The sequence below is a fragment of the Falco naumanni genome, chromosome 6 (genome assembly GCF_017639655.2).
Source record: "Falco naumanni isolate bFalNau1 chromosome 6, bFalNau1.pat, whole genome shotgun sequence".
In the NCBI taxonomy this organism is placed as follows: Eukaryota; Metazoa; Chordata; class Aves; order Falconiformes; family Falconidae; genus Falco; species Falco naumanni.
The window spans coordinates 59,448,745-59,472,771 of NC_054059.1; the positions used below are offsets into that span (position 1 = coordinate 59,448,745).

Below are 24,027 nucleotides of genomic sequence, written 5' to 3' on the forward strand. Positions count from 1 at the left end.
TCTTGCCCTAGTCCAGTTTTAATTTCTGAGTCTCAGTACTACCTCCTAGAAGCATTTGACAGCTGTTTTCCCCTCCTCTTTCTGTGTCTTGTAGAAGAGCAAAAAGCAAAGATAAAGCCTGAAGTCTCTGACAGTCTTCATACTGTGATTGATGAGGCTGATGCTCTACTAAGTTTAAACTTGAAAGCATCAAAACCAACACCCCTCTGAAGCAGTGAGGAAGAAGGCCACCGATTCAGCCCATTGCTGTCAGTAGCACAGTCTGAAGTTGCTTGAATAAGCTCAAAAACATTTGAAGACAGAGGCCTGACTCCCAAGACAGTATTTATGGTATTCATTTACCTGCAATATGGACTGAACAACCACTAGTTTCTATCTGTGAAACGTAAAAGAAATTGCTACCTTCTGCAGCTCAGCACTCCACTCCTCCAGCGGCACCAGGAATGGATTTCAGGCACCCATCCCCAGCGAGAGCCACCTCCCCAGCGATCAGGAGAGGGGCAAGTCACCCGAGAGGACGCTCTGTGTCCCTGTACAAAGCTCCCTTTGTTCCCCCAAGACTCCAGCTAAGGGTCCTTACCCTCACTTGTGGTCATTCCCCGCCTGTGAAACACACAAACAGGAGCACTGTGCAGAAGCCTCTAGCTAGCTGGCTGGTGAAGCGAGGGGGATGTCCAGCCCACCCTGGGGTGGGGGCATCCCTTATAGGGCCTGAGTCTTTAGAACTTCAGTGCACAGAGTTTAGGAGTCTACCTCCCCACCCCATCCTCACTTCTGTCTTTTCTCAAATAATTTGACCTATTTGGAGTAAAATGAAACTTGGGGGGGGGTGGGTGTGTGTGATCTTTACCAAGAGCTGTTAAATCACAAATACTTGTGAGTATGGCCTTAAGGACCCAGACCTTTGATTTTATGCATCACAGAAAGTCATGGCAAATACCAGTGAACTCTCCAGACGCTCACCTGCCACTGTTTTCCCAAGGTAGCCATGCCTTTCCCAATCATTCTCAAGATAAAAATGTAAAAGCCAATGGACATGCCAACAGAGAAGGAAGAAATGGCACTTAGAGCTATTCTTGATTTTTGTTCACGTTCTGTTTCCAGTGAAGGCATAACCGCTCCTAACTCCCACTTGTTTTGGAACGAGGGGTGGAGGCACCTCCAAACCTATGTCCCAAGTGCATCTGCTCTTTGTCCATACCATGGGCTGCAGAAAGGTAACCCAGAGGAGACAGCTCTGGCCCATCACACATGGAAAGGGGCAGCCTACAGACACTGCTAAAGAAGTGCTGTTTATACATGGAGGCCCTCACAGTTAGGCTCTTGACATACTTAACCAGTTGGCTCCTTCTGCCTTCAGGTGAGTTTGCATCTGTGTTAGGAGCAGCCTCCAAAGTGTTGAGCTCTACTGAAAGGCATTTCAGGCCAACTATTGAAATGCACAGGCTTACTGGCTGAGTACAGCTCTATTGCAGGAGAGGGACCAGAACTTCAGTCTACCGAGAAACCATTCTCCTTAGGCTTCCTACCTATTCCCGTGACTGCAAGTACAGCATCACTTTGGCTGTAAGGGACTGACTTACTCTTTCTTCTGAATTTTATAGGACATCTTTAAGGTGCACACAGAGCACCTTCAGAGATTCCCCTGTCCTTTCTGTGAGAGGTTTACACATGATCTCTCCAATGAAAAAATCCTTTCTCACAATTTCTCCTGGGTGCAGTATAATTATACTGACCCGAGTGATTGTTCCCCACTTCAGTGTGGTGCCTATGGAGTCCTTGGAGACTTTGAAGCAAAAAAGGTGTCTATATTAAAGAAAGATAGATATTAAGTTAATTTGGATTGAATACTTGATCCGATTTGTGCTGGTCAGGGGGAGCATTTACAGGATTTTAGATGCAGGACAGCTCAAAGAGGGGGATTTTGTATAAACTCGGAATAGCAGTGAGGAATTCTACCTTCTGTGAAGTATCTTTGAACCCTGAAAGGATGCACAATGACTTAATCCTCCTCATACAGCCTATGCTGAACATGAAGGATATTGGCAGGCATGATTTCCATATTGTAAACTCCTATTTGAGAAGTTTATCTTTCAAAAATGGATGGAGTTTATACATTTGCACATTTTTACCATTTCCAGGCACAGAGATAGGTGGGCTCTACATCTGAACAGATAAGGGAGGACAATGTAATTTCTGATCTCATGCTGTCAACTAGCTACACAACTTGTGTCATGAGCATTACCTGAAGCGAAATATGTTTAAAAATGACATTTCATGACTTCTTTTATCAAGTTTAAAAGAATGTCTATAGCTGATCAGTAGATTATCTTATGCTTAAGCCACATCTACTTACAGTTGTAGCTCTTTACCAGTAACTTGTGTAAGCAAAAGCATTCTACTACTTTCAAAAGAAATTTCACAGATGCAGAGAGAAAAAAATATTTTCCATATCCAGTGTTATTAATACTTATTGATAAGCATCTCAAACTCAAAATCTGTTGTAAACATTCAGGAACGAGCACCACAAAGCAGCTTGTTTTCAGCAAAAGAAAAACAATTTTTCAAAAACAAGTCCATCTACATTATGAGGCTTAATTAAGCATTTTTTCCTAAACAGTCCTGGCTGTAAGTGTCTACTGAATTACTTACTGATTTGCAGAACTGCTGAATATCTGCACTTCTCCTATGGGATCTCTAAGAACTTAAGTTAAAAGATACAGTGTAAAAATAATCTATTTTAATTAGGCTTTAGTTTTAATTACACAAGTTCACATGTTTTGTTAACATGTATTTTCTTTGGATCTTGAAATATGACATTAAGAAGCTCTGCTTTCCTTCTCAATAGGATCTTAAAAATCACCAGGACTGTTTCTGTTTCTTCCAGAGCTGTTACTAGTTCTTGTTTCATTCTTTTCTTCTGGGACATCTCAATGTATACCTTCTGAAAACAAGAGCAGGTAGGTGATCTGAAGGTTGTTCACTACCCTTCAGATAATGAGAAATATTATTTCTATGAGCAACGTCCCTGCCTTCAAAACTGCTTACTCTGCAAAGCACTGGCAAGACCCCTGTATACCTGAAGTGGACAGGAAAGCAATGGATACAGCTGGGGTAGTATAAAGAGACAATTACACCAGCTAGCAATGAAAGGTAGCAGTGACACCCAAAAGAAAGCTGAATTACAGCAGCAGTCAGGCTTAGCTTTGAGAAGACTGGCAATCATTCTGGATGTCCTGTCCCCTGGATAAGATCTCTGACAGAAGCCAACACTGCAAATTCCCGCACCACAGATTTATGGGTTGCTTTACATGACACGTGATCTTGGCATTTCAAATGTCCTCAGAATCAACAGGCAACAAATACCAACTGTTTCCAAGACAGAACTTGCCTGATGTCATGCAGGTGGCTTCAGGAAACAATTTCTGGCTCTCTGTGACAAATCTATCCTGGATCTGAAAACTGGGTTCAATCTAAAGAGATGATTGAGAGGTCCAGGAGGTAATTAATAACATTGAGAAGGTAATTAAAAAAAAAAACAGAAGAAAGCAAAATCTATTAACAGCTATTAAACACAAAGATCCTGTATCTGGCTCAAGTAACCCATGAGCTAGCTGCTGAGCACTGGACACATGGAGAATACACAAGGGGAAGTACTTTCATCTGCTCATAGTGTTTTTCCTTATTTTTGACCTTTCTTAGCAGCAAGGCACTATGCAGTAGATAGCCATTTGATCTGAAGGAGTTCGACTGTTCTTATGCTCTGGAGGAGAATACAAAAATAAAGATAATAAAAATACCCACCCACTCCCAAATTAAATCCTTATTATGTCAGCTCAAAGCAAATGGAAAACTTCCCTCCCATACCAAAGAGCAGGGCAAATAATTTAGTCAACAGTGATTTAAGAAAACCGATCCCTTTCTGACACCCAAGCAGTGGAACAGCACAGCACAGCATACCAAGATTTCTAATCCAGTGTTTGCTGCCCAGTGCTGTGGCAGGGCAGAACATCAAGTTTCTAATGAAGAAGACCACAAAACCACTTGGTTTTGATTTCCACCTCCAGAAGCGTCTGTGTGAGACCACTTCCAACTAGCACCACAGCAATCCCCTGCAGAGGGGAAGGACTAGTTCCTCCTACGGCAAGAAGTCAAACAAGTCTGCTGATTTTGGAGAGGTAGAAAGCGGAATCTGAAAGTGGAAAATTACAAGGGTATTTTGGGCTAATAAGACATTACAGCTTTCCGATGAAAATGGGAAAGGATCCCATTAACTGTTCATTCAGCTCAGGGTTGGTTTTTTTTTTTTATTTCAAAGAAGCATTAGACAATGAAAAAGCACTCTGAAGATTGAGAGAGCTCAATCAGAAAAGAACATAATATCAATTTTGTCTTCCTGTTGAAACCGTCTGACCCTTCCACTTGCACTGAACTCTGCTTGAATGGTAAAATGGGAGGTTTCACAGCACACAGACATGAACACACAAGTTTTTGCATATTGATCATCCCCGAAGCCCAGCAACTCTCCACTGGTGGCTGCAGAGGCAGCCCTGCAGTGCTGCAGGGCAACAGGAGCAATCAATCCCTGAAGCAGTGCTCTTTAAAGCAAGGTGATGCTGAGGAAATCTAAAAGTCAAATGCCCCAAAGAATCAACACCTGCTCTCCTGTCTACAGAGACATCCCTGACATCGGGCAGTCAGGAGATGACAATTTATCTGCTGTATCTGCCATAAATAAAGCCATCAGCATAGATGTGAGAGCTGAAGTCAGCAGTTCCAAAACAAAATCCCTCTTTAAATTCTATGATTAGAAGACAGAGGGTGTCAGAAGCTCAGACACACCCGAGCTGCAGCTTGAGGTCACTTGCCAATGTTCAGCTGAAGCAATCTGCCAGCACACCAGGGCTTGCCAAAAGTTAAATGGCATTTGGAGGTGAGGGGAAGGCAGTCCCAGGGAAGACTGAATCATAATCTGATCCCTGCAGAGATGGAGAGGGACAGTAGAAATGGAAAAGCATTTTCTTCAGTTTTTGTTCTTGCACTGTGCAGGGCAAACACAGCCAAAGCCTAAGGGAACCCCTCAAGGTTAGAACTGCACTCTTAGCTGTCCCGGGAACAGCCCCTCTGCAAAGTGCAGGGGAGGGAAAGCAGGAATCATTAAACCCCAGCCTTAATCTCTGCATACTCCATTATACCTTCATCCATCAAATGGGATTTTTACAGTTGCTTTGCAAGCCCCCCTGCAAGACTCCTTGGAGCTATCAGGAGGGGAATGCAATTTTACACATCATGAAAACACAGTATTTATATTTGCAGGTAGCAAATAGCAAAAACAGGAAAAAAAAGATATATAACTGGTGTCAATGGCATAAGGATGATAAGCCTGAAGAGAAGAAAGCGTGTTTGAAAACTGCTGTCATATGTCCAGATTCACCGCTGAATCCACCATTCATCTTCCCCTCCCCAATTTCATGTCACTTTGTCATGGCATCTTCTCCTCCCTTTCCCCTCAACCAAAACTGTTCTGCACAAGAACTACTACTTTGTTAGCACAAGGGTCTCCATCACACAGGCTCCATAATCGCCTTTGCTAATATTTCTCTTTCAGCCTAACAGGCTGTGACTGACTGCATGTTATTCTACATCTGGTATCACTGAGATCAAACCTGAAATAAAACAACGGAAGGAAGCCTTGGCACACTGTGTACCCAAGGATATCACACTGATGATAACTGAAGGTCACCTCTGGATTCAGTGTGCTGTGAAACCAAACCCCAGGCAATCTGGTGGTGTTCTTGCTCTTCTCTCTGCTATGTATACCACCTAAATCACGGAGACAGCTTTAGCAGCCTGAAAGTGAACATAATTCTGATGTTACTTCACCAGGTCCATTACCCCTGGTCCATCTTTCTCTCAGGGATGCACAGCAACAGCATTCTCTCTGTTCATTCCAATAATGAAATCTTCCCTTTACTCATATTAAGTAAAAGGACAAATGCACTGGCTTATTCTTATCACAGTTCAGATGTCAATATCTACACAAGGATATGTTTGGGCCACACATCAATCAACAATGGAGCTTTACAGTGACAAACAGGCAGATCTACAGATTTTTTAATTGCCCTTGGTATGGGGGACATCACCAAAGAAAAACCAGAGCCAGCGCACCACTGTGCTGCAGAGAACCATCTGACAGGCCAATGCAGCCAGGCACAATTTATAACAGATATTCTGAATTATATCAGAAGCCAAATTCACCCTCATTTATGCTAAAGCTCAACAAGGCAGACAGGCACCAATACAAGACTCTACCCTTCAAGTCCTGAGTGGTCCATTACCTAGGCATTAATGAGCTGTGGGTCTAAGCTGGCAGGAAGCTGTTCTTGAAAAAGCTGCCAAATTCTCCTAAGGATGCAATGCTTCCAAAGAAATGCATGAAATCCCAACAGAAATAGAATAGGGTAGGATACATCTCAGAGAAATTAAGAGACGCATAGCATAAACCTCAAGATTTCATGTATTTAGCCAAGTTTCTTTCAGAGTTTTATTCAACATCAGAAAAATATTGATGCATACCAATTCAAGCATGCCTATTGCCAGTAAAGGATGTCCAAGCTCTACAGCCAACTTCTTATACAGTACTCTTGAGTTTTCTCACTATTTTTCCTTAGTAATTTTTTGCTTCTCCAAGACTCCTCAGGGCAGCATGAAGGAGACAGCAAGTATTTAGCAGCAGTATCATGTCTTCAGAAGCACAAAAGCTACCCTGCCACAAATACCATTGGTCAGTGGTTTGTGCCTGACACTCAAGCTCCTCCTACCACGCATTCTTTTTAGGATGCATCAGTCAGCCAGTCCTACACTGTCCTCTCAGTTTTCATGCTTGCCAAGTTCCTGAGCTAATATGTGATTCTTTAAGAGATATGCATTTTGAACACAGCTGGGAGCTGACTGTCAAAACACTCAATATATATATGAAAACTGTATCTGTATGAAGAAAAGGGGAGCAACATCTACAAATGAACTGCTCTCCTGGAACTGTGGTCCTTCAGCTACAGAATTGGATGATGAAAAATGGGTACCAGATACCAAGAAATGTCACAGACAAAATAACATCATCAAAACAGAATGAGCTGCAAGTTCACACTAAGTTCTTTACCAGCGCAAGTGGCAATTTTCTCTGAAGCTGTAAACGACTATAAAAAGAAAAATCGAAGTCAGGATATACCAATAGCCTTTCTGAGATTTCATGCAGTAAAAAAATATGCTGAACCTACATATCCAGGGAAGCTGTATTTAGTAGAGTGTGGTTTCAAGTTGCTTGCTGTGACCTGAAATAGTTCAATGGACCTGGAGTAGTTCAGTGGCTGTAGAGAAAAAGAAATTGAGTGAAACAACAGTGCCTGGTCGGTGTGATGGCAGAACACTTCTGTTGTGCAGCATGCTTTACATATGTACCAAATAAATGTTTCTGGGATCATAAACTTTCTCACAATCAATTCCATCACCACCTGCTGGGCACAACTGAACGCAGAGTACCTCACTCATTTGCCTCATTAAAAGAACATAAACTCCTCAGTCTTTCAAGAAACTTCCCTGGTGACACAGTTGTCTGTTCTGCATTTTGAAGGCTTCATCTCATAACTCAGAAGGTAACATTTCCCCATTTTAGAGAGAACAAGCTGGAGATCTGTAAGAAAACCTGCCCCTGCCTCACAGATCCCCAGGTGAAGGATGGTCTCCAGCCACAGGGGAACACTTCCAATGCAGGGTGCCCCATAACCAGCTGGCAGGAGCCTCACCACGAAACCACAGTGTGGAGGGATCTGGGGGTTGCCACAGCCTAGACCCTGGCACAGATCAGCTCTGACAGCCAGATGTGGCTCATCAGCAGGCTGGAGAAAAGGCTGAAGAACTGCGCAGCAGTTTGGGCCACAAATGGCCACAAATCCACCAATCTTAGGTGGGGGCATGAGGCTGAAGCCAACAGTATGAACATTTAATGCATGCAATATGACAAACAGCAGACAAATAGCTGCAGACCTTTCTCTCCTTCCCCATGTCCCACACTCTTGGATGTGGAGAAGGAGGTACTTGCTGCGCCGCTGGGAGGTACCGCTACACCGCACATCAGCACCCGGGCTTTGCCCAACCTCATTCAGGATTCATTGGATAGCTCCCCGCACTATTCAATCCCAGAGAAACAAACCCAAGTAAAAGATCGGGGTTGCAAGGTAAAAATGCCTTTTCAACATCAAGTTGTGAAAGATAAGAAAGGTTTAAATGAATTTCTGAATTAGAAATTATCAATTTGGTGGTGTAATAGAAAAGCTCTTTTGATCTGTTTGGGGTTTTGTTTGTTGTTTTGGGGTGGTTTTTTTAATCTGAACCAACCATCAATCTAAAGCTCCATACAATTCCTGCATTACCTGAGTAGGCACTGCTGGTTCAAAGCAAGGATTAGTAACAAATCTGTGCCACCCTAGAGTTGTTAAAACAGCAAGTTAGTGGATGGAAAAAGGGCAGATGTGCATCTGATAACTAAAACGACCTTTCCTACAGATTTCCAGGTTTGATTATCGGTATCTTTTTTGGTTATACAGATCCACTGGTACACTGTAACACCACAGCTCTTCCTAAATAGCGGAGATGAGAATAGAATAAGTCCTTACCACCAAAACAGAAGCCACCTCACACACTGCAATTCAGTACTGCATATACAGTACAAAATAGTGCAACACCACCGGCACAATTTTATTCTTCTGAACAGTCAAGATACTTTAATAAAACCTGTGAAACCCAAGCACCAGTACCAGTTCTAGCATTACATTGTTGAGTATGGAGCAATCTTTCTGTGGGAAATTTATGACCAGAGGAAATGTACTAGCCTTGGTATTTTTATTGTATCCATTCATTTTTTAACAGAGGAGGGGGAGATCCAAGATTTCAAATGCTATTCAAAGTGCCCTCTGCCTTGAAGAAGGAAAGTAACCTGCACCGGAATGCCTGCTGCAGCTCCCAAAACATGAGATAACTGTACCCAGGTACAACTGCTGTTGCCAAGTCATTTAGTCAGCCACCCTTCTCCTCAATGGACTGGAAGTATTCACCAGGTCTCAGTAAATTCATCCTGCCCAGTTTGGTTGTAACACCAAACCATCCCAATCTCTTACCTCACTTTCTGCCATTGATGCCCATTGCCAAAGTCACAGCGCACAGCCCCAGGGCCAAACACCACACAGCAGGGGATACTCAAGCCCCTTCCACGTGCCTCAGACCTTGCCCCCCAAGACACCCGCTGGCCTGTCACCCTAGCGCTGCCCCCTCCCACCGGCGGCTGCCCTTCCCAAGACGTTCAAGTGAACATCCTGCAAACCCAGCACCCCAGACGAGAAGTACAGACAGTTCATGAGCTATTTTTCAGCAATTTATCACCAAATGCAGCATGATCTGAGAAAAAAAAATAAAATAACTGCTATTTTTGTTCCTCTGATTTAGAAAATGAGAGTCCAATTTTCTCCAGAAAACAGATGCTACAGAATTAGTGGTGGCTTTCTCCTTGTATTTTGTTCACAGTTTAAACATTCAAACTGGAGTCTCAGTAAGTGTTTGTTGAATGTTTAGCACAGTTAAACTCTGTTTTTATTTAGAGAAGTATCATTTCAAGATGTCAGAGTTCACCAACAAATGCTAAGCACCATGTTCGTGCAGCATGGCATTTCTCCTAGGATCTACACAACTACAGAGCTGTAACTGGAAACGCCTTTTTCTCCTGAGTGGCAGCTTTTACACTGAAACATAATTAACAATATAACACATCGCTGCAGCTCCTCTGCAGCTACCATTTGCAAACAAACTGGTGCTAATCTCTGTCAGATCCCAGCATTGCTTTCTCCTCAGCTTCCCTTCCTCCTCACCTTCCTCCCTCCCTAAATTCAGAGACAGAAATCTACAGGAAAATGTGTGAACACACTTTCTGAAGAGATGTAAAATGGAGAACAGTGTCTGCTATGTTCCTGACTCAAAATAAGCCTATGTGCCTTTTATGCAGTCCATATGCTTATTTTCTTAACAATTTTTGAAACTCCCATACCGATACCAGACATGACCATGCCATAATATTTTTTTCCTCAGCTTCAGGGTTTTTTTCCCCTGAGGATTCACTCCTCTGAACAAACCCAGAACAGCTCCAGCCCCTCCTAATTTAGGTACTGGCTGTGCTGCTGCTGTGCAAGCACAGCTCCAACACCACCAAGCTGTTTTTAGCTCCCACGCTGCCCGAGGCCGAGCATCTTCCCCCTCAACACATCCCATTTAGTGATGAGCCATCTATCCTTGATGGCTCTTGAACTATGAGAGCAAGCCTTAAGAAGGCCTCCATCAAAAGAGCATATCTCTACATAGGCTCCTACCATGGTCTTTGCCCCAAAACACAGGATAGGTCAACATGGACACTGGAAAAACAGGACTAGGTCTTATCCTGCACATACTTTGTTCAGCTGTCTAGACCAGCTCATTGTCTGCTGGAGCAGCTCAGAGGAGTGGAGCCAGAACATCCTGCCAGCTCCTGGTAAGACATCCGAGCAAATATCCCCATTTTGGGAAAAGTTTCATTTCAAACGATAATCACGTCTCACCTTTGACGGGCTCCTGCTTCACTAAGCCTACACTGCTGGACCACCTCACTTGTCACAGACACAACTAAGCCATCTGCTGCCATCTATACATCAAATGTGGCTCCCGTCAGATGGCAGCTTGGGCTGTCAGCCTCACTTTTCTTCCTCTATGAAATACTGACATTGGAAAGTCTTAACAAGGAAACTAAGATTACAGGAAACATCCTTCGCTCCAGAGACAGCAACGCCGGCTGTTATCTCTCTTCTCCAGTTCTCAACCAGGAACAGTGGGAACAAATGTATTTGATCCTACCCTGCATGGTAGGATTGTAGGTAGGAATGCAGGTAGACCTACAGAAAGGTCTGGGCTGGAAATCCCAGCTTTTTGGTGGCCTTAGTCACATGCAACAGCACCAGGAGGATGGGGAGAGTGGTGGTGGGGTGGCGCTGTGCTGTCCAAAATTTAAATTGACCTTTTTTTTAATCTGCTTTGATTCACCTCTAATCTTACACACTTTTTCCTAAGTTCTGAAAAGGTACAGAAGAAATGAGGCCAAAATACAGAATTAAATAGTTACCATTTCCTTTCAAAATGTTTGCTTAGAAAACTTACATAGTTAAAGAATTTATAGTAAGCGCTGATCAAGCAATTAAGTATACTTAAAGGTTTCTTCTGTAAAAAAGTACACGTGTGAATCTCATCTTTCAGTTCTTTCATGGTATAAATCTTTATTTAAGTTTAAGCAATAGAACTTCAGGTTCTAAGGTTCACAGATATCTAAAGAACATGCAACTTTGAAGATCATTATGATGTGAAGCTTTAATTGATTTTTTTAAGTAGTCAGAATCAAGAGGCAGATGCCACTCCATGTGAACCTGCAAAATAGGTCAGCTGGGCAAATTTGTTCAGCTTTCTTCTATACTCTTTAGACACTTCCCCAATTACTACTTCTTTCTAAAGAGGCATCCAAAGTTGTTCTTTGTATGACATAATTTAACTCTCTACAAAGGCTGGCTTGTTAACCACTCAATTAACACAGTGACTATACAGCTGAATGTCTTATTATATCCACTCAAGATAGCTAACTTTCTGTAATAACATTTCATTTCTGTGGCAAGATGCATCAATTATTACAGTTCACTCAAAACAAGAAATTATTTCTCCTTAAATGTGATTATAGCAAGTAGGTTCCCATTTGGAATTATTTTAATAATCAGTAACGATAAATGAATTAGTATCATGAATTAATATTTACTTCTTTTACTTTCAAAACTTTCTAGAACAGAAACAATATACTGATTTTATTGGGAAATCTGAAAAACACATTGTCCCATTTATTCTGTTTTACTTTGAAGTGCTACTTAACAGCTACCTGTAAGTAATGAGAATCTGGAAGGAGAGAAGCAACATAAAAGTGAGTTATCCCATTAATAAAAGGAACTGCATGGACAGCATGTACGCTCTCTTCAAACTACAAATAACAAAACTACAAATTCAGAACAGGAAAAGCGAGCATTGCCTTTTCAGTAAGTCTTCTTCCTAAAGGCATTGTGCTCTGGCTTTCTGCTATACACATTCCACATTCAAATGGGAAGCTTCCAACCACATCAATAACAGGATGTTTCCATTAGGAATCGGCTGACATTTATTTTTATTCAGTTAAATTCCTTCCGCAATTCTAGCTTTTTCCAGCAAACAAATGCAAGTTCAAGGGGAAAGAAAACAAATACTCCTCCAACGATCACACACTCATCTTCTTCAGCTTTTTTAAGCTCTCCGAGGTAAACAGCAAGCACTTCTAGTGCCAGTTTCTGAGTAATAACAGGGAAGAGCGATGAGGTGATTGAAAGCACCACTGGCTTCTTAATGCAAACACTTTTACACTACTTAGGGAACACATGTTCAATCACTACTTATGAAAAAGCTTTGACAACACAGAGAGGAGCTTTTTACTTGTTGTTTGTTTAACTGAGAGGGTATCTATTATAGAAGCAGTTGGTTTTATTGTACATTTTTAGCATTTTTTTGTTAAACAGAAACAACCCACGACCTTAATAATCCATTAGTCAATGGCTGTCTTCTCTGGAGACTTCATTATCATGAGGTTTCATGGCACTCCAGCTCTTCTGAGAAGACATTTAGAGAAAACATAAGAAGGGTAGTATAGAATTTCTAACACCTGAGCTTCCCAAGAAGAAAACCAATTGAGATATGTTAGAAGAACCTCATCCTCACTGAGGGACCTTTCTTTAGTCAAAATCACACCATTGCGCATGGATGCCTTCTTCCAAGAAAACAACAGGATCAGTGTTTTGTTTTTGAACACAGAACATAAATATCACACTAACACTTTAGCAAAACATGTTTACGACATCCCTGCATATTTATGGTACTATATCATGCCTTGGAGAAAGCTTTTCTTAGGTGAACAAAACTAGCAGCAAACTGAATTAGACTTGGAGCCTGAAACAGAGCACGCGCAGCACACTTAGAAATGATTTTACAACATCGAATTTAACCACATTTAAGATAGATGATATTGGCAAGGTATTTAAGGCAGGGACTGCAAACTGCTATGCTGTTGTAAGCACCTAATTGTTATTCCTTACTAAAGGTACTGTCACTGGCCTTCTTCCAGTCTGGGAAATAAAGGTCTCCCTTCCCTTGTATATTTTTCATGCATAGATGGTAGCAAGGACTTTGCAGCGCTTTTCAGAGGCTCAGCTTTGAACTTGGAATGATAGGGTCACAGACAGCTCAGGCTGGATGGGCCCTCAGGAGGTCCTGGTCTGGCCCTGCTGCAGCAGCTCAGTGCCAAGGTCAGACGGGGCTGCTCAGGGCTGTGCCCCCTCAGGGATGGAAACTCCCCAAGGATGCAGCCAGCACAGCCTCCCCGGGCAGCCTGGCCTCTGCCTCACTGGGCCCAGGGGAAAGCCTCTTCCTTGCACACCATCTGAGCCTCTTCTGCTTGGTCCAACTGACGCCCCTTGTCTCTGGCTCCCTCTTCTTGACCACCTTCCTGCAGGTACATGGGTACGGGGGTGGGGGGGGGTGGGGGTGCGGACAGCCCCTCTGGAGCTGTCTCTCCCCAGGGCTGAGCCAGCCCCATCCCTCAGCCTCTCCTCACAGGGCAACTGCTCCAGCCATGACCATCGTGCCTTTGATACCCTAGGAAATGGCTCCTTCCCCAAAGGAAGGTGCACCCTGTTTTACAGGGGAACAGTAAGGTGAGTCACACTGACAGCCCTTGTCAGCTCCACAGCATCACCTGACTCCTGGCGTCAGCAGTAGAGCCACGTTCCCGCGTCCAAGCTTGGCTCTGGCTGCAGGCAGGATTACAGCTAGACCAGTGTCTCGTCTTCCAATTACAAATTATCTTTGTAAGAGCACCCCATTCACGCTCTGGAAGAAGCGGCCACAGAAATGCAAAGTGCTGCTTGGCTCCTCAGATCCAGGGCGGCTTGCCCTTTTTGCAGGACAGTCTATAAAGCCAAGCCTCCAAATTTTTATTCATACAGTAGCAGAAAAGCTCCAGCACTACCATTATATCCTGGATTTAAATTAAGATGAAGTGCTGTATGATCACTCAACACCTTGTTATATCATCTGCCAAGGCTAACAACGCTATTCACAACTGGCTAAGCCCCAAGAAACATGTATACTTCAGGTATTAGGCAAACCGCATCCTTCTGCTTGGTACCGAGGGGGAAATTCTGGTTACATTTCAAATACTATTTACAGAACTGCTTGTCCACTCGAAGACAGAAGCTTTAGACATTGTCTTCCTGCCTTCTGCTTCCTTTAGTCCTCCTATCTAACCAAACCCTGTTCACAACAGACAGAAGCGACCTGCCAACGTCTCCATATAAATACCTACAGGACAAAACTTACCAACGCTATTTAATGGAAACTCTTTTAATTAAGGACTATAAAATCCACCTTTGTAGATACTAATTCCTTATGAACAAAGCATACCACATATTGCCCAAGAATGAAAGCTACTTTTTATGAGGCAGAGGGAGGGCGTAGACTTACCTTAATGATAATCTCTTTGGCATAACACAGCAATATGTCACAGAGCACTTTCATTACTTAGTATGAAATATGTAACAGCTGCCAACAATTCTGCTTCTGTCTGAAGAAAAGCAAGATACTTGTAATGAAATTACAAATATCGATGGGTGAAGTGCTCAGCTAGAGGATACAAATGATACAAGATTCAAAACTAGGCAAAACGGAATTTAAAGGAGGTGTCAAGCCTAAGCAAAAGCGAATACTTTATCCAGACAGAGCACATAGTTGCGTGCGTTTTCTTAATGTCTGCCTGATATCTCAGCCTCAGTCACTAGACATCATACAGAGATCACGAAATACCATACTTCCAGGTATTTTCTGTAGCATACACAAATATACACACAGCCACAGAGCTTCCACATAAACACTCCCTAGGATATAGGATAACTCCAAGATGTTTCCTTATCAGAATGTTACATCATGGGGAAAAATGTTCACACTTTAATGCAGTACCACCCTGAAAGTATAAAGAAGTAGCACTATTAAAAGCTCTGGGGACACAAACTGAAACATCCGTCCTCCCTTATTCTCCTCATATTCACTTTTGATGGTTGCTTTTCTTTTAAGGCTTATCACACAGGTACTGCTAACCGTTTTTTATTCACAACTAACTCAAAATACTGTTAAGAGTATCCTAGTGACATTACCCTTCAACAAGTCAGCCCGCTCTATCAGGAATAATAACCACAAGGACCAAACCCAGAGATGTGAAGGCATTAGTCTTGTAAAAACAGCCTGTGTACTCCAGTGATGTTCACTTTAATATTTGTTTTTATTGACCTGCCTGCTTCTCTTTCCACAAACGGAGTTGTAGGATGTCAATCCAAACCATGGCTGACTCTAAAGAAGGGATTTTCATTGCAGAGGAGGAAGCTGTACCTACCCAAGAGGTGATGAATGCAGTACATCTTCCAAGGGCATTTTAACAACTCTGCAGCTGCATTACGAAACACAGTTACAGGTTACTCAGGAGCCTATGGACAAACTTAGGAGTTTCCTACAGAAGTTTGTAAAACAGTTTCAACGGTAATAGAAAAAGGCTAAAAGAAAAGGCTGCCCATTTGCCCACAAAGGCTGGAAAGCAGCATAAATTATTCCCCTGTTCTGCATCAGCAGGTGTTTAGACCTGCAAACATAAACAGTACTGTGCACTACAAACCACTTCACCTTCCCCTGTCAGATGCAGTATGTGGACAGGGCAGGGAAAGCTAACAGAGAGGCAAGTAATGTGCTGCTATCATTACGTATGCAGCAAAAACTGACTGATCTGGATTAAGGAAGAAAAAGGTAAGAAGTGCTCTCTGATCTGCAGTTGTTTCTCTGGGATCTTAAGGACACCACAGAGAATGGAAGGTTTTTAATTAAGAGCTGTGTCCTTGCAACACAACCTAGCACTGAACTTCACCCCCCTCTGGGGTCTGCACAGAAAGGTGTGTGCCACCTACCAGGCAAGCACACGCAGAAAAGTTTCTGCTGCATATATTCAGCGCTTACTGTGCTTGGGCAAGCTAGCTGAACACCTCGCACCTGACACACCTCCACACTCAAAGGCTGCTCAAGGCACACATCTTCCCACGGGCAGTGCAAACCTGACCCAGCCGGTAAAATCATCATCTCCCTTCACTGATCCTCTTTCTTTAGGCTGTAGTCAGATGTGCTGCCTTGGCCGCAGCAGAACCATGTTAAGGGGGGCTCCTGCTCTCAGCCCAGGTGGTGGCTTTCCCACCCCAGCCCATCTCCCTGGCCTCTGGGCAGGGGCCACCCTACTCTCTGCAGGATGTCACTGCCCTTCTCCAGCCTGCCAAGGTAAGAGTATGGGTTTGCACACCTACCCAATCTGTCACAGTGGTACAAGTTAAACACTTCTCCTGGAAGGATTTAATGATCCCTTGGATGCATCTTAACTGAAACAGACTGGGTAGCACCTACGTATGCTTCTGCACTCTGCGTTTCTGGGAGTGTTGCAACTGCTGGTGAGGGGTGGGGGGTGAGAAACTGCTGTGGGAGTTGACTCTTAAACCAGCTGGGAGGCACACAGCCCAGCCTGGCTGGTGGCAGCTCCGCCGGGTGTGGAGAGTGGGACTGCCAGGAGGGGCCAGGTCCTTGCGGCAGGGAAGGAAGGATGTTTGGCTCCACTGAAATGCAAGAAGGTGAGGCAAGGCAAGATCTTACATGAGCATATGGGCTTGTTCCCAGTGAAAAAGATGTTCTTGTGCGCCTCATTCCTCCTCTTGCTAATGTAAACCAGGAGAAAAAAGTCAAATGTAATTGCTATACAAGCACAGTGTTCTGTCTTTAGTGGGGAATGCAGGCTTTAACAATATATAAACGATTTCTAAAAGACGCAAAGGAAAGCTTAGTGCAACTTGAATGCAAACAAATATTTTAAAATAAATGTTATCTACTAAACACTTTATTAAATTGCTTCCATTTATACATGTACATTCATGCCCAGAGAGCAAGTCCAGCTGATAGGATTTCTGCAATAGGAAAAAAACCTAGCAAATCAAGGTACCACACTATTCCTACAAAACAAAATGGAAACACACACACCCCCCAAACCACCAAACCCCAAAAAAACCCCACCCGCAGCAATTTTATAGGGAGGTAATGAAAGAGAGAAGAATGACAAGTATTGTGATGGTATTAGTGCTGGAAAGACAAGGAGAAAATGTGCAATTACACATAAATATAGCTCTTACCTTTAGTTATGTAACAGAACAAATAATCAGAACAATAACCACCACTTAGAAGACAATAAAAGCAGTGTGTATTTATAAGGGTCTTGCTAGATAAACTCACAATACCTTTTCATGTTTCTCTTCCATTATCCTTCTCCTGTAATGACATGGGGACAGTGTTAGAGCATCCCGCTGTGCAGAGAAAGCAGAAGAGGACATTCGACTGCAGCCATAACCAGAAGAAACAGTAGTGGCAGCAGGAAGCAAACTAAAGTCTCATCCAAAACTTGTAAGCAATTCAGAGAAACTGACTGTGGAAGGAAGTAGTTTTTATTGTAACCACAGTAACTGAGTGTTTGCACTGAGTCAAGATGACAAAAGAAAATTACTGCACCATCGACTATCAACCCTGTACCTAGAAGTGTTAAATTATGGGCTAGGAACAAAAAGTTAGTTTTTGAAGTTGAGGAACAGTGTTTATATGTATCTCATATACAGAAACATCTCAGACAAACAGAGCTTATTTGGAGAAGAAAAATCATGATCAAAACTTCCCAAGACTGCACTCCCAAGGAGCAAAGAAATTGAAAAATATAATCACCAACCCTTGAGTAGTAGCAGATGCTATGAAGCTCAGAATCCTATGGAGCACCAGATGAATTTTCTGATGTCTAATAAGCTGAATGCTTGCTACAGCTCTCCCTTCAGTGGGGGCATCAACCTCATCTCTCTCATCTCCCTGGTCACCAGCAGTCTTGAGGTTTGTAAGAATTTCATCACTTTGAAATCTCTACTCTTCTATTTATATCGGTTGAAATCGATGCCCCAGGGGTAAAAAATTACTCTGGGGCAATGAGGGGAGCTATCAGTCAAACCGCATTATTATTATTTTAGCTTCATCTCCTTAGGAAACCAGGTTGAAAAGAATATAGTCAGGACCAAAGGGAAGAAATAACAAACAGAAATCTCAAATAGGAAAATTTTCTAAAACCAGAATTATTAAATCAAGTGCAGAACACATTATTTCATGCGAGGAAAGCCAGATTTGGAAGCTTTTCATATCAGATCACCATTTCTGACTTTCTAGGATTTCTGCAAAGCCATACTCTTAAACCATTCTAATGCTGATGTTTTACTGTCCAAATACTTCTGCCAGAAAAGATTGCTTAGATTTACTTTTGTAATTCTTCCCTTTCAGTGCTGGTGGTTATCCCATAAGTCTGAGTAGCCGACCTGGATGCCACAGAGTGGCACAAATCAAGCCATCAACCCGAAATCCTGCATTGTTTCACTGCTCACAAAACTGTTTGAGGTAACAAGGAGCATGCTAGGGAGATGCAGTAAATGGAGGCTCTCTGGGCATCAAGATATGGAGACCACACGGAAATTTCCCTTGCTTTTTCCCCAAAACCAGCCAAGAGGGATCCATGCCCAGAGAAGTGAGCAAGGTCCTGCAGCAACTTCACCAGAAAAATCAGCGAAGTCCCATGTACAGCCTCTCACAAGAGTGATCTTTAGCTGATGGAGAAAACTACACGTATGATTCTTCACAGATTTTCATCCCAGGTGTTAAACATCGAAGGAAGCAGGAACATTCCAAATGATTCATTAAAAACACTTGTCACACTAACAGAAAACACAGTTTGACCAGGGCATATCAATAAATGGCCACAAGGGAACAATTTTGCACTTCCAGACAGATTAAAAATGTGACCTGGCTGAGTTTCTCTCTCTCTCTGCATTTCATGATTTGCATCAATATCTTAAATTTGTCAAGATTTTGAAGGTCATGTATATTTTTACAGCATACTGATCTATGTTATGCTGCTTTGCTTAGATTTGTTATAAGACAAAAAATAAAGTCGACTGGTCTCTGTTCCAACAGGGTGTATTTCAAAACCAATCTACAGAACTAAATTTTCACTCTACTAGTCCAGTAAAGTGATTGCCTTTAGAAGTTATTTGGGTATTTCTAGTGACGCTTCAATTCATCTAACTTCCATATAAGTATTTTTTATCCACTAACATTTCTACTACTAACATTTCATACACATCATAGCACAAACACTGAAGTTCATAATTTCAAAGGGAATATTAACAACTGAAGCAAGAAAAAAAACAGACCATTCTCATTCCCTTGACTTCTTCAGTGAGGAAAGGTAAACAAAGTGTCATGGTCTTTCCTTCAGCTTCAAGGTCTCTGTTCTGATCAAGTATTTAACCCAAACTTCTTCCTAGCTACAAAAGGTAATGAAGTTATATGGGGTAACTCAACACGCCCTATGCATTTTCACATTTATCAATCCTAACCACAATACTCCCAAAGAAAGCTAGGATTTTCTTGGAATGACAGAACGCTCATTACTTTCCAAAATTCAAATCTTTAAGAACTGAGTGCATCTGTACCAACAAGACAAACAGCACACTGCAGCTCATTTTATGTACTGCTTCGGAAATATTTTGGGTACTCTTTTACTTCTTCCTTCACGCAAAGCACTTGTTTGCTCTTCAGTCCACAAATAACTTTTAACAAATGCAGAGGAGCATCATTCATAACTCAATTATGAAACAATTCTCTTACTGCCAACGTTTTGTTGCAATCAGAAAGAAAAATTCCTGCCTCGTGAGCGATCGAAGTACAAGGACAGTCCTTGCAATCAGTGATTTATTTGATTTTATAGGAACAGCCTTTGCATCGACAAACTGCAGGTTAGTTGTTCATTCTCTTGTCCGTACAACTTTAATTACGGTCCCGATGTACAAGGGTTATTTTTCAGAAATGTATTAACGTAAACGTATTAGTTACGTTAAATAACTAAGCAGTGTCACGATGTAAATAAAGCCGATGTTTTTACTCTGTAGCCTTCACGTTCTTACTACGGATTGATCTGACCATACAAACATAATTTCAGAAGGGAGATGTAGATAAAAACTGCACCTGGAGCGCTTCTGGTGGCGTTTCTGCCGGAGGAAAAGTCGTTCCAGTTCCCTGCCTGCCGAGAGGCACCTGCTCGGGGCACCCGCTCCCGCCTCCCCGGGCGCTCCCCAAGGATGCCCCCAACGAGGACACGCACCCCAGCCGGTCGCTCCGGCCGCACGGAGGCACCTCGGGCACGGCCCACCCCCGGCGCACCCGTGACTTATCCGCGACCACCGAAGCGCTCGGGACACGGCCGGGCACCGGACCTCACGCCCCCCGGCGCACCCCCAGCAGCCACTGGCTCTCTGCTCTCCCTCTCGGGGCACCGGGGCTGCCCGTGCCCCTTCCCCAAGCCCCGCGGTGCCGGGCCGCCAGCGGGGTGCCCAGGGCGGGCGGCCGCCGCGGGGCCGGGGTCGCTGCGCCGGCGGCCGGGGGGACGCGCACGTTACCTGGACACGCCGCTCCGCAGGGCTCGGCCGGCGGGACCGCACCGCTGGCGGGCGCAGGGCGGGCGCAGGGCGGGCGGCCCCTCCCGCGCTCCCGCCGCCGTGTCCCTGCCGACACCCCCCGGGCCGCCCGCCCGCCCGGGGGCCGCCGCGCCGCTCCCCCGCCGCCCGCCCGACTCGCCCCGCGCCCGCCGCCGCCCTCACCCGGGCCGGAGGTGCCGCTCCCGCGGCCGGCGGGGCTCTGCCCTCGGCCCTCCCTCCGCCGGCAGCCGCGGCCGAGCCCGGAGGCGACGGGCTGCCGCGCCCGCCCTGAGCCGAGCCGAGCCGCGCCGCCCCCCGGCCGGCGCGCCCGTCCCCGCCGCCCGTCCCGGCAGCGAGCGGCGCAGGGGGGCGCGGCCTCCCCCGGCGCATGAGGTGGCCGCAGAGGGGCACCCCCGGGCGCTGTCGAGCCTGGCGGGGGCGGCCGGGGGGCGCCACGTCCCAAAACACCGAGCGTGGGGCGGCCCCGCTCGCCCCCACCCCGCCCCAGCTCGCCCTGCAGCCGGGAGAGAGGCCCTGGCTGGCTCCCCCCGCAACAGGCGCGGAGGGCTGTGCCCGCCGAGGGTCCCTGGCCCCCCGGGGCCGTCCCAGAGGCACCGAGCTGTCCCGCTGCAAACTGGTGGCGGTGGCCAGAGCGGGTCCCGGTGCCCTGTGACCCAAAAACAGCAGGGAAAGACACGGCTCTTACCTGGAGCTTTGCTGGCTTTAGCCCCAGCTCCCCGCGGTACACCTGCTTTGTTGGCTGCAGTCCCTCAAACTGCACCAGCAAAGTGACACAGGACATCCTCCCGTCAGCCTGACTCAGGTGTGAAAACAATACACAAGGGTGGCACCTGGATGTGGCCATATGTGACCCTGCGTGGCTGCAGCTTTGTTCCGTTGGCCCGGCAGAGGCGGTGGCACAGCTGCACCGGTCTGTCATCAGGCTCCTGGCCTCTGGGATGTGCCGTGACGCAGGAGCTTGAAATAATACAGCCTGGGCCTGAAATCAGCAGTCTTTGCATTTGTCCTCTTAAAATGTTGCCCTCTGAAGAGTATTGCAAGTTCTCTGTCTTAATTACTGCATTTCAGTGGAAACACCCGGCATCTGAGCGTCTGTCGAGGCACCAGCACGTTCCCTACAGCTGGATGCGTAGGACCATATTATACCAAACTGGCTTTGAAAGCTTCTTAAAAGATCTAGAAATGTTTAGCATTGATTTTTAAGATTTTTTTTTTTACATTGTACCAAAAGGACTCTAGACCATCTACTCTGAAATCCCTTCAAACTGTTTTGAAAATCTCACCACAGCCAATCCGTATCTATCTCAACCATTTCCCTAGATCCAGTCACAGCCGCGTGACACGGAAGCAAGCACAGGGGTTTTCCATTCATACCCGACATCCTGAGAACGAGCCAGATTCAGCTAAAGATGCGTATCATACCTGGGTTTTCCAGTGCTTACACTACAAACTATGTCAAGCTTTTTATCATATTTATTTATGATAAAAAATAAAGGGAGTCACAGGGTTAGAATTTTATTTCATTTTGAAATTGAAGTTGGTGTTCCTGAGCCTAAAATCCCTTGGGTTTACTTTTTATTTTTCTGGTGTGACCTAGAATAATTAGGATCTAATTTTAAGACCATGTAAGCCATGTTATTATAGTAATCCAATTCACAATGGGAATTTAAAATACCTAATAACTCAGGTGATGGCTTAGAATTGGTTGATTATCTTGTGTTTTGATTAGATTGTCCCAAATGTCCTCTTAAAGTGTAAGAGCTGTAGTCTGGAGTCATGCCAATACTCCTCCTAAAATATTTTTCTTAGCATATAATTTACTATATCTCCTTTAATGATTAGTCTCTTTGTCATTTATTTTATTATTCGAGTAGATGGTTTGATTTATCAAAACCCTCTTATGACTACTATCTTTAGCTTCATGATAGAAATAACTGGCAGATGTCTTTCATTTTCTGTGGTTTAAGAAAGGTTTCTTCAGAAGAATGAACCTGCAGTTATTCTCCCATGAAGCCAGTATTTATGCTATAGATTTACATTCAGCAGCTCATCTTTCCGGCAGAAACCGGAATTCAGTGTGCTGATCACCTGCGGTGTTTCGTTGGTGTGAGGACACACGAGGAAAGAAGAATACACCCAAGCACCACGTGTAACACCAACTACAGATATTAGTGCCAAGATACAGTCCTGGCCTTAGCTTGGTAATACTGCGTGAAGGCCTTGACATCTTTTTAGCCCATCTGTACATCTTCTGAGGGAAAATCCAACCTGTGTACCCCTTCAGGCTGATGTAGCGGTAGCACTTCTGAGGTGGCATGGGATGCTGCTCACCTTTCCTCATGCAGCCAGTGTCGGCTGTGTACGGGTGGGATTTCACATGTGGTGTTTGGTGTGGAGCACTTCAGACACCTGTTCTGAATTAGACCCAGCACAAATGCCTGGAAGAATCACCTGATGCCAATAAGTGACATGGTTACTGTATGGCAACAAGTCCTTCAGGGATGTGCATGTTTCCACTGTGGCACTGAGAGAAAAATCCTTTCTGCAAAGGAGCAAATCGATCACCTTAGTGATGTTCAGTAGTGGAAAGCTGTTTTGAAGCAGTTGGCATCAACATATTTTCTGCTGTGGCCATGCCTTGACAGAAACCTGGAGCATCCCTCTTAGAGCTACAGCAGCGTTTCTCTTCCCTTTCTTTATCATAAAGTGCTATTTCTTTGATTTAGTATAATTTTTCCCTCCTTGTAGCAAAACCAGTGTAACTTGAAAAACAGGTTTTATACCTGTAAGGCTTGCTGAGAAACTTTTCATGTAGCTCTGTGCAGTTTCTTTATTTTTAGACACCTGGAAGATTAGGAAAAAATCCTAGTGTACTTTAATAATACTCGTGCCAAGCCTTTCTTTCTTTCTATTATACTGTAAATATTGTTGAGTGTTTCCGATAGAAAATAATATAACATTAAATCCCAAAGAATCTTCTAATGAAATAGATTGCTATCACAGGAAACAAGCCAGTGAGGAAAATACTGTGGATGATTACTTTTTAATTCTAGTTGAGAAATTTATGAAGATTATGTTTTACTGTGATGCCTAGAAGTCAGGGAATGAACTCAGTGGCCCAGGTCCCTGCTAGTCCTGTGACCATGTTCTGTTTCACCTGGCATCTGAAGTTTGTAAGTTAAGCAGGATATAAATAAAGTAATCATGAAACAAAAGCAAAATGCACACTTCTATGATTATTTTGCTT

General features: G+C 44.1%; 1 protein-coding gene across 7 annotated transcripts in view; it reads right to left on the bottom strand.

Annotated features, from left to right (window-relative positions):
- Positions 1-21,632, bottom strand: part of PKIB (cAMP-dependent protein kinase inhibitor beta) — a 55,927-nt gene extending 34,295 nt beyond the window's left edge. For 2 of the 7 annotated variants that reach the window (XM_040598410.1, XM_040598409.1), the window contains exon 1: positions 20,943-21,090. The gene's annotated coding sequence lies outside the window, so the exon portion shown is untranslated. Of the gene's footprint in view, positions 1-402; positions 501-20,741; positions 20,879-20,942; positions 21,091-21,465; positions 21,563-21,610 lie in introns of those variants that run through there. The other 5 variants (XM_040598415.1, XM_040598413.1, XM_040598406.1 and 2 more) reach the window with 5 other exon arrangements.
- Positions 21,633-24,027: the final 2,395 nt, after the last annotated feature.